Below are 12,813 nucleotides of genomic sequence, written 5' to 3' on the forward strand. Positions count from 1 at the left end.
GTTCGCCAGCAGTTCTCCAGACAAGTACCTCGACGCTGTCTGCAACACACCGCAGCCATCGTTCCTCACCCTGACAGCTACACGTACCGAACCATGCTGCGCAATTCCTGGGGTCGCAGATCATCTACGCGAAAGGAGCCATCTGAGCTCGAGAGCCATTGTCCTTTCCGAAAGATTTAACTCTTGCGAAATAATAATCGCGACGCGATACCGTCTTCCCGCTGCTTTCATCCGCTTACGCGTCTACACCTTGCGTGACCGGAGGGGCCAAGTGAAAACATAGCGCCGCCCTTCTACTTGAGATACGCCCTCGTAATGATTTGGCCTACGCCGCCCGAGCAAGGCCTGGAAAATCTTCGTCGCTTTTTGCTGTGCTTTGTTGAAGCTTGGGGCTTCGAAGAAGTGCAATGCTTGCCTAGCCTTTCATGCATGTTTTCTTTTTTCATTTTGATGTTCTTTTATTGCCGGACAGCGAGCTTCTCGCCTCATAGCTCTTTAGACTGACGGTTTCAACGTTAGGCAGAGGCACCTACGCCTTTACGCTTCGTGCTAAGGACCTTGAACGCCAAGGCCGGCAGCGCATTTTCATCGTCTCGTCTTCGCTTGTATCTTTTGGCCCTTTTTGGCTCGCTTTTATACTTGTATAGAGATGGCGCCTTCAAAAAATACGATTCTAGTTAACGCTGTTGGTCAGAGAATCGCATTTTTCTTGTACCCGAGCCCCCGCTCTGTTTAGAACACCGGAGCCATTAGAGCGAGTAGAAGGAAGTCTTATATCAGAATAAATGGGCGCTGCAATTACATATTTGCAAGTCGCCTAAATATAACGAAGTTTTTAATAAAGGCTGGTCACGAATCTTTGCCGCAACGCTGACACGGAAGTTAATCTGAACTCTCCTGCACTTCGGATCCCCATCTTTCGCAAGTAGTGCAATAGAAATTATGTCAACTATATCAACTATTATATCTGCTCCTCTACTTCGTTCAGGGACATACGCAGCCATAAAGAAAACTGGAAGCCATCAAGGAACTAGGAGCTGAAATACCACTCACAAATAGATCGACTAGCGAACGAGTTGGTGTATCTTTTCGAAAAAGTGCTCAAGAAGCTGAACACAGGACGACCAGGAATAGCATCGAGCTGTTGTCCATATCGCAGTTCCAAAATCCTTTACAATCGTCACGCGTTGTTAGACCTCTGGATATGAAAGTCATTGGTTCAGAGACCGCCATTGGCTGTGGCAGAATTAAGGCGACGGAGAGCTCACCACCTCGATAAGACACGCTGGGACACGCTCTGATTTGCAAAAAAAAAAGAAAACGAAAATGAAGTTTAAGAACAGAAAACTACTCGAGTATAATTCGTTCCGGAAGAGGGACGATTATGAACAAGCACTTTCTCTGAACTAGACATTTATTATCGGAAGGAGGTAACTATTATACCCACTTCGTGGCGTAGCAGCGGTGTCACCTTGAAGTCTGGGTGTGTCGAGGGCGTCTTCACAAGTAATGTGAGAGTCATAGCTGCGTCGTCGTTACTCGTCGTCGGCGGCAGAGGATATAGTTCGCCTTATAGCAACCTCACCTCCAAAGGTTGCTACCTTTAGTTTCCCCTACGAGGGTTTGGGGACCTTACTCGCACACTGTCATCGTAGCTGCGGCCTGGCGACGAAAAGCGGACCCTGTACGGCGATGGGGACCTGAATCGACGGGTTTGTGGCGCCAACTCACCGCTACGTAGGTAGTTCTCGATTTCTTGAGGTCATTCACCGGGGCGGGGTCGTGGGGCGTCGACTGCAAATCCGCGGAGGCCGTTTCGTCGGTACGGGCAGTGGCGTAGAATGTGGCCGGCCTCACCGCAGTGGAAGCATAGTCGCCTGTTGTTCGCAGTCCTCCAGGCGTCGTACTTCCTGGGGCTTGGGGATCGTTGGTAAGCTTGGCGGGCGGGGGCCAAAGGGCGGCTTTCAGGAACAGGACGATAGTGGCGAGGGCTTGGAAAGTCGTCACGTCGGGCCGCAGGGCGACGTAATGCAGCAGCATAGTTCATCGCTGTTGCCTCTTGTGCTGGAACTGTCGCAGCCGTCACTTCAGGAACGCCCAGCGTCTGCTGGACTTCTTCACGGACGACGTCCGCGAGCGTCGCAACCTGGGGTTGTTTGAATGATGGCAGTAAGCGACGAAGTTCCTCGCGGACGATCTCACGGATGAGGTCGCGAAGGCTTTTTCCGCTTGCAGATGCGCTGTGGTAGTGACTTGAGTAGTCAGGTTGAAGTGGTCGCTCGTATACTGGTGCATCCGGGTGTCCAACGTCTTCTCGATGGTCCAGGCTTCACTTTCAAATTCGTCCACAGTTTTCGGCGGGTTCCGGACAAGTACTGCAAGAAGCGACTCTTTAACGCCTCGCATTAAAAATTTCACTCTATCACCTTCGGTCATGTTAGGGTCGGCACGGCGAAAGAGGCGCTTCATCTCCTCTATGTAGACCCGGACGGGCTCGTTTGGGAGTTGGAGTCTTGACTGAAGGATGACCTTGGCTCTTTCCTTCCGAACGACACTTGCAAAGGCAGTCAAAAACTCTTTCTTGAAGATCTCCCAATCCTTCAAAGCTGCCTCGTGATTTTCGAACCATATACGGGCAGATCCTTGAAGAGCAAAATAGACTTGCCTTATCTTCGCTTCGTCGTTCCAGCCGTTGAATTCTGCCACACGGTCGAAGAGGTCCTTCCAGTCCTCCGCATCTTCAGTGGGAAGTCCTTGGTAGTTGGGGGGCTCCCGGGGCTGCACCAAGACAACTGGTGCTGTTGACTGGACCATTTTAAAAGTTGATGCCTTCCGGTGCCGAACGGGGTTGGCTAGTCCCCTGCTTGTTGGTGCCCCAGGACGGCAAGAACAAGGTTCGCTTGAAGAATCAAGGGCAGCACCTCCACCAGATGTCACGTGGTGGTGACAAGCCGATGACACAAATGAAGAGTCGGTGATTACACTGAAGAAACTCTTTATTGGGCTGACTTGCGCCCGCAAAAGAACTAAGCAACTCGGCGGCGGCGATAGCAACAATCGTGCTCGTCGATCGTCGAACAAAGAATGCCCGTCGCACTCGTCAACGCTCAATTTAAAGGCTCCTCAGAACAATCTAGATAACGTCACAAACTGCTAGTAGCACAAACTGGAACATTGTAGAAACATACGCGACCGAGTGATCGGAATCTTCGAGATAGATCTCGGCGCATCGTTCGCGACAAAGAAAATGATAAAGCGTAGTATCGCGACAACGAGCATGAACAAAAACGGGATACAGAATTGATAATTGCGCCAGAATAACAATGATAAGGCCGCATGCCAACGGCTGTCAAAGAGGAACAGATAAATATTTAAACAGTTCGCGGCAATGTAGAAAATACCTTGTTCAAAAAGAACTCGGGACGCGATTAAGGTACTCGATCATAGTCTATCGCAGCGCAGCCGGTATGGGTGATTCCTCGGTTTGTATGCAGAAGCGCTTGCTATGCAAATTGCAGCAGTGAAGATGATAGATTCTGGCGACGGCGACGACGGTGATCTCGCAATCTCTCGTTTACGATTGCGTCTATGGAGCATCGTAATCGTGTCTCGTACATACCTTCCTTAATTCCTATCTTCAGTGTACTATCCTAGTGTTCAGCCGCTGTACGTTTGCTATCACGCATTTCTTTAAAATTGTCTAAAACATCTGCAGAACCAGAATAGAGCCCCTGAGAGGCATTTCGAGGCGTTTGCAAACGCATTATGGCCGAACGCTCCGCCAGATGACAACGAATGTTGCACGTTCCGTGAGGCACCACGTTCATACACCAAAGACGCAAAAATTGTAGTTTCACTCCGGAATGTTTCTTACCTTTAATACTGAATTCTGAGACGCATGCTTACAAACTGGCCGTTAAAAACGCTTTCAGACGAGCGCATACGCTGCTGCATGGCACCGTTCGAAAATAAGTTCCATGGTGAGAACGCTGCAGCAACGGACGACAGAAGTACAAGGTGTTGCGCAATTAGACGCGCGCTGTAGAATGCTTCTCCCAGCTAAACCGCGGAATCCTTGCAGTTCAGATTTCGCACAGAAATCACATTTTGTCGCTAGTATTTTTTAATACTAAATTTGTTTAGGGTACTTGCCTGATTCGATCAGTTGCCTGATTCGATCAGAAGAAGTAAAATATTCCCATCGCCTGCGGCGGCGGCGACGCCAGACGAACCGCTGCCCCAGCGATGGGACTGGTGGCGCCACCTCATGCTGCTTACAACTCAAACCTTCTGCCAGAAACGTTCGCCCCCTCTTTTCCTGCTACAAAGTTGTTGTAAGCAGCATGAGGTGGCGCCACCAGTCCCATCGCTGGGGCAGCGGTTCGTCTGGCGTCGCCGCCGCCGCAGGCGATGGGAATATTTTACTTCTTCTGATCGAATCAGGCAAGTACCCTAAACAAATTTAGTATTAAAAAATACTAGCGACAAAATGTGATTTCTGTGCGAAATCTGAACTGCAAGGATTCCGCGGTTTAGCTGGGAGAAGCATTCTACAGCGCGCGTCTAATTGTGCAACACCCTTTAGAGAAAGGCACATAAGCGTATTCACGTGAACTCCCGCAGCCAAATCAACACCAATTGCTCGCCCAACCGGCAAATAGGCCATTATCAGCCACGCTGTAATAAAAAAAAAGCGATAAAACTGGACACCCCGCCTTCTAAAGAACGGGTTCGCGAGCTATGCGCCCGACGGGTCACAAATTCAGTTTGTATGAAAACAGCGGTTTAATCCTGATAAACAACAAAAAAAAAAGCACTCTGCAAAGATACATTGAATGCAACTGCGTAGCAAAGACTCGCGGCAGCGCAGTGCTAAGATTGAATCATAACGAGGGTCAGGGCTTCAACGCGGCAATATAATACCCTAGTCACACGGTCATTTTCAAAGGCGATTGAGTCGATAGCCTTCGAGATTTTCAATCGCGATCGAACTCGAAGGAGTTGTGCCGCTGCTACACGGCAAAACTCGAAGGCTATTGAAATAGTTCTGGTGTTTGGCGCCAAACTTTTATGGCGCTACTATCGTTGCTTTCGGTTTTGCTTAAGGAACTAAAATCTCTCTATAAATGCAAAATAAAATATAACTGTTACCTTTTTTTAGTAACTGCAGGTGTTTAGTTGTTATTCAAGGACAGCTTTCTTTTCTTTTTTTTTTAACGCGTTGGCGTTCATACGACTGTGCTTTTCATTGTGTTTGTTTTTCTCGGCGGCGCATGCTACAGATAGTAGTAGAGAAGAGTACATAAATAATACGCCTAAAAAAAGAGCGATACTATTTTAAAACTATTACGGGTATTAATATTTTACCGCGTAAATTAAAGATATACAATAATAATGCTTGTTCACGTTTTTGTATCGTAAACGCGCTGTGCACGTGTGTGCGTTACGCTCCTCGGGTCAACGCTAGCAACCTTGCTCGACGTTCGAAGGCCTTCGAGATCTCGATAGTACTCGATAGAGTTCTGACATGGAGGAAGGAAAAGTTCTGAGCTGTTCCGTTGACTAGATAGACTATCGACTCAATGGCCATTGAAAACGCCCGTGTGGCAGCTTTCGAAGGCCTTCGAGTCAATAGGCAGTCGGTTCAAGGGCCTTCGAAATGCCCGTGTGACAGCGGTATTAAACACACTGTGGCTCGCGCATTGGGCGATGCTGCCAACACCACCTAGACAGGTGGTGTCGATGCTGCACGACCTGAGCGTTCCCTGCGGTAGAAGGAGCACTGTTGTTCTTCGCGTGGCAACAACTCACGCAAACACGCTTAACCCATCTCAGGAGGCACCGCTTCAGGCTTTGTCCAGGCAAGGCTCCGCTCGCTCTCCCGTTCGTATATGCAGTACAACCGGCTCGTGACAGTCGCCGGCCGCGAAACCGCCCCTAGCCTGGTTCCCTCCAGAATGGTACCTTGCCGGAATCCCCGTGACTTGTTTTCCCTTATCTATCCTCGCTGCCGCGCCGATCAATGCCGTCCTCGTGCTTGAAAACACACACATAAGCAATCGCGCTGCACACGCAAGCCCTCGTAATTCAAATGGAAAAGGGCGCGCGCAGTTTAAAACACAGCCGGAGGGCCCCCGCAAAATCTACTAAGGAGTGCTGGTTGAAAAATTGTCGGAGAAATTATCAGAAGGCGTACATGTCAAAAAATAGAAAAACAAGGAAAGTAATGCTGCTTTTTAGCTTTTCGATACTGAGATTCACGCGACTCTTGTACAGAATGAAGACTTAGTTAAGAGAAAGTTATCTGTGTTGAACAGTCTCTTGTAGTGGCGTTTCGAGCTTCGTCAGTGACTAACAACGAAACAGAGGGGAAGGTGGCGTTGGTAAGGGAGGGGGGGGGGGGGGGGTACATTTCAGCGTATGCAGAACCAGGCAGGCCGCCCCAAGGCTTCATTTAGTTGCATTGGCTTCACCCCATAGAAGCGATGTAGTGTGAGCAACGAATACAAGAGATCGAAACACCAATCACACCCCACGTTTCATCTCGTAACGTGGTTTTCACAGTACCCCCATTAACAGCAAACGAGCAAGGCCTCTTGGCAAACCGACCTCCACGTGCGAAGAGAGATCGAAGAGCGCCGCCAAAAGAAGTACCAATTTGAGGGTCGCGGTGCGCCGTTTGATACAGATTGACTGATAATATATCGGGCGACTTTCCCATGCTTTTACGAAGCGTTTTCAGAGATATAATATCTGTGTCCTATATGACCAATAATTAAAAATATCTTTGCTCGACTGCACTAGCGACAACATTTGTGAGGATATGCTCAGATGGCATTTTCAAATAAAGTGCTTATAAAAGCTGCAGACTTCTTTGATTGTACATCTTGTTTGTACGAAAATCAATGTAAACGTTCAATAGGGATTTGAAATAGGAGAACGAATTTAACACGCACTGATCACATGAACAATATTTATGTTATCTGCAATTCCTGATCAGCATCATAAGAAGAAGGCATGCCTCTGCACAGCCAAAGATAGAGTTTCGGTCCCTTACAACTTCTGTAAAAAGCCTATAGGGTTAACACTCTCTAAAAAAGGGGGGTTCGCGAAATCGCTTAAATTTGATTTTCTATTTCTAGAACCTCATGAGCATCCATGTTTGTACAAATCAGGTCGTTGCAAAATGAAAGCAATCCGCAGCTTTAATAATTACTGTGTATATAAAGGTTCACTGACAAAGGAAGCAGCGGCGACAACAGTCCGAGGACATTCAGGTAGGGCACCAAACACACGCGACGACAGCAAAGCCGCCGAAGAGGATGCTGATGTTGTTCTTTACAATTTCCACCGGAAAGAACAGGAGTCAGCCTGGCAACTTACAAGATGGCAGGACCATGCTTAAGGCGCTGGGCGCGAGCAGTCTTACTTTTACGCTGCCGAAGACCAGGCAACAATGTCAGAGGTTCTGTAGTGAAGTTAACAGGATATGCGCGCTCCAAGGCGCGGTAGGGCCTATGGTACTCGGCAAGAAATTTCGAGGTTATTACAAGAGTATTTACCGGAATCCACAGTCGCACAAAAGTGCCACGGGATAAGTGAAGTGTCCTGTACGGGATGGCTATATTGGCGGGATTTCTGGCGGTACTAGATTTCAGTCTTAAGTAGGCGGGCATGTCGAGCTGCATCCGAAACAAAGCTCTACTCGGATGCGTCGTCAGGTTGGTAAAACGAATTGTATTGATTGTAGCACGGTGTTCACTTTTCGCAGCTCCCTCTGTGAACACCCCGTTGTCGCCCATGCCACCAGATATCATCACCGGAAGCCCCATCGAAGTCCGCACCAGTTTGGCCATGGACCTCAGGGGCAAGCCTCCCAGCACTTTCAGCATCATGTGAGGACACTGAGTGCAAATTTATTAATGAGATAGGGTTACAGTCCTCATCCAAGAAAACGTCGGCGCGCATCATGAAATTTCTTGATTGGTCGAAAGAGGTCAGGCTACCTTCTGGCGTCATCAACGCGCCTTGTGACGTCATCAACTGCTCAGCTATGAGGCCACATGTCGCGTGACCCGCTCGCCAAGCACTGATACGACGGCGGCGAATGTAAGTCAGGAGACCACGTGACGTCATTGTAGTTATCGACCAATCAGAAATTTTTCTGTCAAATTGGCAAGTGATCTGGCAGTAGATAGATAACATGATTGAGAAATTATTTGTAGGTAGAATTTGTCACATTACGACGCCGAGTTACACCGTTGAGTTAGCAGGTACTCAGGCAGGTTGAGAGGGTCGTCACGTAGACATTGAGTGATTCAGTCTCAAAATCAGATGATTTCATGGCCTAGCATGCAGGTTCGCCGGCACATGATAGTTGCCAGGTGACATGTCCGAGCGTTAAGTGGTCAGTGGGGTTTGTGACGTCACAAAACCACGTGACACGGCAGAGTTGGCAGGTGCTCAAGCAAATGGCAGTTGACATGGACAGGCACTGATGTTTGGTGGTTGTGCGAAGTCACGAGAACATAAAATATTAGAGAGATCATAAGACCTCTAGCAGGTGGCAGTTGAGGTGACATGACCGACCGCTGATTGGTTACACAGGTGTGTGATATCATGAGACCACGTGACATCGCCAGGCTTGCAAGTGCGCTGGTCACGTGGGATGGCCGAGGAGGGTGCGGTAGGTTGGATCGCTAGCCACCTATAAATGCAAAGCTATTAAAAACCAATAAGCAATATTAGAGAATCTCTTAGAAGTTTATTAAGAGGAGAATGACGATAGCCTACGTTTCCTCTCCTATGATTTGCCTCTCATTGTTTGCCTTTTATGGGCGTTATTTCGTTGCAGTGCTATATATAATTATAATTAGTTTACAGGAAAGGACTCCGACAAGTGTGCGTTTGGACGGTAAACCATCGCTCCTGTCGCGTGGTGTTCCTTGGCGCGGGTTCAAGTGTGGGATTGCAGATGGCAGGAACGCTAGATAAAATGAGGCTTCTGGTTGATCGCTTCGAATTTGGCGGCTGGTGACGTCACCTCCCTGTCGACCAATCAGGTTTCGCGGCTCGCGCGGACAGCTTTTCTCGACGCTATGGAGTATGAGCCATTAAAGGCTTTCGCCTTAAGAGGCGACAACAAGAGCCTCGGGCTACACCGAAAAAAAACCTACAGCTATGGCTTCTAATGCTATCGCATTCGACTCTTAGGATGACCTAATTTCCCCATAGTTCACTGTGATTTTTTACGTGCTCTGATGCCCTAAAAACAATGGAGAGACTTGTCTCAACGACTGTAAGTCGAAAATGTTTATTTGGTACTACCACATTTAAGAAATTTTTCTTTTTGCAGAAAATCTGAGGGCTAAAACTTCCTAGCAAAGAAAATATTTACTGGTTTCAGGAAGTTTTCAGAGCCTCTATTCTCACTTCCTACTAACTGCCGGAGTTTCAAGCTGCTGCTAGGAAAAAGCGAGTGAAATAGTGATTTTGGGACCATACGGAGGATAATTTTCGGTTACGTCATTCACATCATAGTCGGTACTACGTGTCTATTTGTTTCCACGATAACTCTCTGGGACATATTTTGAAACTAGTGGCTGTCAGACAGGTAAGCTCCGTATAGTTCTACACGTAATTATTAAGTGTGATTAGTAAGGCTGCCTATAGATGAGTGAGTGTGCACTCGTCGGAGGGATAAATGGACGCCATGCATGTTATATTCAGGTGTGCCAGGGCGTTGCTTGTGAAAATTTCCCTTGACGTCATTAGTCATGGAGTGCTCCCTCGTGAACGAGTATAAACCCGCAGCTTTAATTATTTCGTTTGTGTTGGTGTACACGCAGCCACTTTACGCTAAGGTTACGCTTCACAAAAATGCTTGCAAGGCAATAATTATAATCAATGCCACCACGTGCGTTCAGGCATCCGAAGGAGTTTTAATTAACTGTCTCAATATTAGCAGACTATCTTCTCTTGGGAGATATCTTTGTTCTGAATTACGCACAGAAATAAGGCGCTTCATACGGTCATAACTGACACTTATGCGAACATGATTTTGATATTTCGATCTTCAAACGTTTGGAGAGCGACAGGCGACGTTAGGCTATAGGCTAAGCAGCGTTAAAATAAAACTGTTACATTTCGAGAGCCAGCACTGTCGTCTGCAATTCTTGCAGCAGATGCGTCGAGCGCAACCGGAACCATGCAGGGTTTGAATGCCTTGTAATACAACTGCCTCTTGCAGGGTTTGATCCAGCAAGCGGCGGACTGTCCACAGGTTCAATCCAAGGCCTCCACCAGGAAGCCACATCAAATGGAGACATAAGTGCGGGGACCCGTCGACATTTTTGTCACAGCTCCGGAATGCACAGAGAGAAGCGAACCCCAAAGGGCGTGCAGCATGGAGCTTCCACCTCGACATTGTTCGACTCGACTCCCGCGTAAATCTATGTACAATGCATTGCTTCCTTAGAACCAAAGTGATGAATGTACTCTGTATTGTGATACCGCTTTTACGATAGCTCAACTGTGCAACCGGCCAGGTTCCAAAGCCTTTCTTTGCCTCCATCTTTTTTTTTGCAACTAACGTGCGTCTGCGTACTAGACTCGTACGCCGGTGAACATGACTGCTCCTTTTTCAGCTTTGCTTTATTCGGGGGGAGACAGATCTTCCCATCTCAGTCACTTGTGAAAACAACACTGTCATTTATCGATCGCACAGAGTGTTTTGTTCTAAGAACACAATGGACAGCGTCGTCTGATAATTTCAAATCATAGATATTTAGAAAGAGGAAAAGGAAGAAAACTAAGCCTAAGGCAGTCGTGTAAAGTAAATTAAAGGGAGCAAGTATTCTAGGTAACTTGAGATCCTCAAGTGAATGCAGCATTAAACCACACGACCAATGCTATAGCATTACCGCAGAAAAGACGACATTTGGTGCCCATTTCATGTTTATTTCCTTGCTTCTTCCTTACAGCCAGACCAGTTTAATCATTTTCACATATTTGCGAATGCCTGTGACGTATTGTTTCAATTCAATTTGTTTTTTCTTTGTGTATAGCGCCTTTTCGCAGCGAAGCAAGATACTGCGCATAAATTGCTTTTCTCCGCATTGATTCACTGGTGCGGTGCACAGATAACTCGCCACCTGCAGTTAGAACGATAGAAACCCCTGTATATCAGGTAGAGTACAACACACACTTGTATAGAGCGCCTACCGCTTCGCGAAGTCTATGTCCTGTGCCTTGGCTCAAGCGCGCCGTACTCTGCAGCCATTAAAGTGGTCTTGTCAGCTCTCTATTGAGAGGCATGTGCACTATATGTTAAAGCCTGGACACGAAAGAAGAGAATTAAGAGGTCGAAATTTGGCCTTGTTGGTTCATACTTCCAAACTGTAGCGCACACAAGACGAGGGACTGAGAACGAGAGGACACACGCAGTGCTGTGTGTGTCCTCTCTTTCTCAGTACTTCGTCTTGTGTGCGCTACAGCTTGGGAGAATTAAGAGGGTTTAGAGTATCGTGTTCCACGTGGTGCAATCATTAATGTGTCATGACATTACCCTCCCCTCTCCCTTTTGTGGTAATTTACAGTGTCATTCATAAAAAATAAGGTCGATTGTCGATTTAAAAAAATGAACATTACGGGGCAATTTGCCACATCGGATACAATTCTTAATACTGCAAAACCTGAGCAAAAAACATGGAAGCACAAAAGTACCTTTTCGTGTTCAACAATATCCGCCAACGTCAATGTGCACATTTTCATTAACTATGGGAACATTTATGCATTCTGAGCCAGAACTGATGCATTTCAAGCCAAAGCGACGTTTGGTGCAGCCTAGGTGGGCTACATGTTATTGCAACTTTTAGAATGTCATTTTGCCACATCGGGCATCTTCACGAGTTCAGTATGAGCGATGTTTGACTTCCGAGCGCATTTTGATGAAAGAGCTTCTTCACAGTGCGAAATCAATGCAGTTCAGCTTTTGACAAACAAGCGACAGAAAGATATCAGTGCAAAATGAGCAAAACACAAAATTTTATGAAATGACGCAGCAGAAATGTATCTGAACTTTCGAACCACGCTGCAACGAAATGGTGCCGGAAGATGAATCACGTGATGCGGAAGGAAATGCTGTGGACCACGCTGAACAAGCCAACAATGACCATTTACCTCCACGAGCCGGAACTGCCACTTAAGGCTGAATAAGTATGACGATGTTAGTTTACGTGAGCAGTGTGTAGAGTTGACTGTGCTAAAGCCAGGCTACTAGTTCGTCGAGGAAAAAAAAACGTACTACTCGCACATATATTTTTTGTACATAGGTGAAAAATCCTGGCCCAGGCGAGTCCTAAAGATTTTCTGACGAAGTGCCCTACAAAACGCGTTTAACTTACTATGTAAAGAAAGAAAGCGACATTTTGCTTGCAAATGCATGCGCCAGTTTGTGCAGCTGTGTGGTATTATGCCGACATAACATTTCCCATAGTGTTGTAGAGGTCTAGTGTTGCCAGTATAGATGTTATAGCTCCCTGTTGTTGAAGATAGACGGATAAAAAAGGAGAGACAGTTTGGGCTTAGCATGTAGCTCGCACGAGATAACAGGACTTCGCGAATAAGTTGCAGCCATCGAGGCTTTTCTTCTTTACCATATTCATACTATAGCAACGAAAGTCCGAGTAAAAGTTAAGGTCACCCATTGTAGCCATCTGCCAAGATATAAGAATAGCCGTCACCCTCTACGACTTTGAATATTTTTTCACCCGGCTGCCAGCAGGGCGCCGCATTTTAAATTTCGGCACCCGT

The sequence above is a fragment of the Amblyomma maculatum genome, chromosome 10 (genome assembly GCF_055883805.1).
Source record: "Amblyomma maculatum isolate TAMU_Amacu chromosome 10, ASM5588380v1, whole genome shotgun sequence".
Classification (NCBI taxonomy): domain Eukaryota; kingdom Metazoa; phylum Arthropoda; class Arachnida; order Ixodida; family Ixodidae; genus Amblyomma; species Amblyomma maculatum.